Source organism: Theobroma cacao, chromosome 7 (genome assembly GCF_000208745.1).
Source record: "Theobroma cacao cultivar B97-61/B2 chromosome 7, Criollo_cocoa_genome_V2, whole genome shotgun sequence".
Classification (NCBI taxonomy): Eukaryota; Viridiplantae; Streptophyta; class Magnoliopsida; order Malvales; family Malvaceae; genus Theobroma; species Theobroma cacao.
The window spans coordinates 9,229,750-9,233,684 of record NC_030856.1 but is presented as its reverse complement, the minus strand read 5'-3'; the positions used below and the strand labels follow the sequence as shown (position 1 = coordinate 9,233,684).

Below are 3,935 nucleotides of genomic sequence, written 5' to 3'. Positions count from 1 at the left end.
TTAACATGAAGTTGATGCTTCAGAAGGAAGTTGAAAAGGTCTGGGAGGCATTTCGAGGAGCTCAACATCAGTTTCCAGCATCTCCAAGACTTTGTTCATTGAAGGACGATCAATAGGCTTCGTTTGTACACACCAAAAAGTTGTTATTGACATCTTCCTGACAATTATCTTTTCCTCATCTGTAACATCTCCCAACTCTAAGTCCTCTCCTTGATCAAATCGGTCATAAATCCATGATGGAAAGTATATCTGACTTGATTGTTCAATGAATGCATTCAAATTTTTTCTCCTACCCACCATTTCCATTAACAACATCCCGAAACTATAAACATCAGCTTTATATGAGATGCCTCCACTATTTTTGTAGACCACCTCAGGAGCAATATATCCAAATGTACCTCATGCTGCAGTGAGAGAGATAGTACTATCCTTTACTGGATACAATTTTGCAAGACCAAAATCCGAAAGTTTTGGGTTAAAGTTCTCATCTAGAAGAATATTATGTGGCTTAATATCAAAATGTAAAATTTGCATGTCACATCCTCGATGTAAATAGTCAATTCCTCGAGCTACTCCAAGTGCAATATCAAACATTTTTTGTCAACTTAAACTGATCTTATTTTCTCTTGCAAATAAGATTCTATCTAGAGATCCATTTGGCATGAAGTCATAGATAAGAGCTTGTTTTGATCCCTCGACACAAAATCCAAAGAGTTTCCGGACATTAACATGATGAATCCTCCCGATTGTTGTAACTTCATTAATGAAATCTTGCCCATTAGCTTTTGAATTGCCTAACAACTTTACTGCCACAAAATGGTTGTTACGAAGTTTTCCTTTAAACACTGAACCATAACTCCCTTCACCTAACTTATCTCTGAAACCATTAGTTATTCTTTTCATTTCATAATAAGAATACTTAATAGGTAAGAAGTTATTTTGACTTTGAAGGAACTCTTCAATTGTACTATCTGCACATAAATGTCTCCTTCGAAATGTGTATGTAACAAGTGCAAGCAAGCAAGATATCCCCAATAACATTCGTGATAAGATAATTCCTGTGTTTTTTTTTTTAACAAAAAAAAGTATATAGGAATACATTAGTATTTTGAATGTAGGCAATACATAAATACAAGTAAAATTGAGTTATTTCGTGCAACATATCTTATATATCTCTTGTCCCAAGAAACTTGACATAATGAAAATACCAGATTCCCATTTTAAGTAAGACCAAAAAGCATTAACAGATTAAAAAAAAAAAAAGAAGAAAAAAACTATTGGGCCCTCAAAAAGTCTATGAATCTAACGGTTTAATGCTCCCTTCGTAGTATATACTATTGGTTGACAGGCCCGTTCTCTTGGTAGTACAATCGATAATCTCTAACTAAGTTCTCCATAAGCTTTTTACAAGAAAATTAAAACAATTCTTTGCAATCCATTTCGATTAAGTAATTATTTAGTTAGTCATATTATTCAAGTTTTATTTTTCTTATTTCTTATTCAAATAAGCAATCCATTTCAAAGAGTTTCGTAAATTTTTGAGTTTTAGAATGAAGGGGCTTGTGTAATCTCTTTTATTATTTTTATCTTAAATTTGAAATTTCAGATATTGCTCAATTTTCTGTATATACAAACGCAAGGCTAAAACTTATTAATTACCTGTTATTGCAAGACAGATAATATAAGTTCCTGCAGAAAATACCAAGACAAAAAGAAAAATATAATTATTAATTCAAGAAGTGGAAAGGCAAATCCAAGAACAACATTAGTACTTAGCGAATTCTGGAAAGCGTACTATTTGGCACATGGTATACAGGGTAAAGGTCGCCGTGGAAAAGGAAATATTCAAAGCTGTCCACATAGATTCTCAAGTTATACAGCAACCGTGCCAATCTGGATTATTCAACACATCAAATTAAAAGGAAGAGGATGTAAAAGAAAAATGACAAGTCGAAGAGGATAAGAAAAACTATGTTTTTTTTTTTTTTAAATAATCAATAGAGGTGTTATAGAACATTATGTTTTGTAGTAAATTTTACTATTATATATCTATGATAAAAAATATCAAGGATCAATTTGACATCATATTTTAGTAATAAAATTTGGTATGAACATCATTAATTAACAATGATCACAAATGAGTTCAAAATTTTCAATTTAAACAACAGTTTGAGTAAAACCTAGATTTAAATATTAATTCTCCTATTCCTAATTTTCAAATAAAGTTATGGCCTAACCAACTCACTACTTTTTATTCTCTCAACTTAATTATCAATAATAATTCCTATCAAGATTTTACACTTATCAAACTTAATTTCTTAGATAGCAAATTATCTAGATAGCATTTTTTTTTTTTGAAAGGCAGCCTAGATAGCATATTTATAACTAAGTGAAAATTTTGTTCGTGTGTATGTCTTTAAATATATATAATATTTGACATACAATTTAGTTCAAGTGCAAAGTAGCAGGTAAAAAAAATAGTCTATATAAAAGTTATTAACTGATTATTTGCATGATAAAACATGAAGCTGAATTTGAATTAGTTGAGCAATAAATTGTCATTTTGATCACAGTTCACATAATAAAAGATATTTTCCAGATTAAATTGAAGTCGGTGAGACAAAAACTTTTCTTATAGTTTTTCAAAAAAATAACTTGTTTGCCATAATTTCGTAAATCACAATTTTACTATCCAACCAAATTCACTATAATAAAATAATGTTAAGTATCTAACCTATATTTAATTGAACATAGGATCATCGGAAACCCTCGAACCAAACAAACGAGCATACCTCCTAGACAAACTTATAAGGAACAACAAACAATAAGAACATAACAAACTTTGAGTATACTAGCATGTTATGCACCAAACTTAAAACCAATTGGTCATTAATAAAATAAAAATACCCAAATTAACAAAAAAAAAAACATAAAATTTACCCAATATGAATGACACGGCTCAAAAAACACAAAGGCTCATAAAAATCTTACATATCTTGAAATGAAACCTTGTTGTCGCACCCGGACCAGTGCCAGGGGCACCTCCCATCGGAGTCTCTCCATGTTATTTCGTAGCCCAGTAATAGCTTTTCGTAGATATCCGAAGTAGACAAGCCTATAATATTCTCGAACATGAATGGAACCTGAGCTATGACTATGCAAGACTGGTTGAAATCTCCTGGCGGTGTTCTTTCATCTAAAAAATAAAAGCAGGAAGTTGGATGGGACGAGCTATTGGTGCAACGAGAGGCATCAACGTAGGAAGAAGATTTCATTGGTCTTGTGCAATTTACTAGATACATAAAAAAGGCTATTAGGAAATTGTAAAATAAGATGGTGTGTGTGAACCACAAGTGCATCTCCAATTTCAGTTCCAATAAAATCGAAGGAACTACGAAGAGGAGGAGGAAAGGAGCAATCGTCACTGCTCAGTCTCTCATCCATAACCATAACTCTTATTGCCTGATTTTCGTTAAAGATCTCTTGAACGTAATACTTCAGAGTACCCAAGGCCAAAGTGGTGATATTGTTATCATTGCATTCCAGTTGAAGACCACACCCGGGAGGCTGGCTTTTTAGTCGGAAAGGATAACTGACGGTAACATTTCCACAGTGAGAAGAGCCACAAGCTTTACTAATTTCACGTCTAGCGATGCAAAGATCAAGGAATAGAAGTAAAGCAACGGCCATAAGCCAAAACAACGAAACTTGTGCTTTTAGCATCCTGAAGTTTGGCAATGAAGAACCGAGATTGAGGCTGACAACGTTTTAAGTCAAGGATATATAGAAGCATTGAAATGTTTGTCGGTATGCAAACAACCATTTGGTCCCAAAGCAACAAATAAAAGGAGAGTCCTTTTTTCGGGCGGTAAAGTACTCGGAAAGTGTTGAATTGTTGGTCCACCTCGTGGATATAATGTGTTAAACTTTACATA

At 32.8% G+C, this 3,935-nt stretch overlaps 1 pseudogene; it reads right to left on the bottom strand.

Moving 5' to 3' along the window:
- Positions 1 to 3,690, bottom strand: LOC18594489 (annotated as a pseudogene).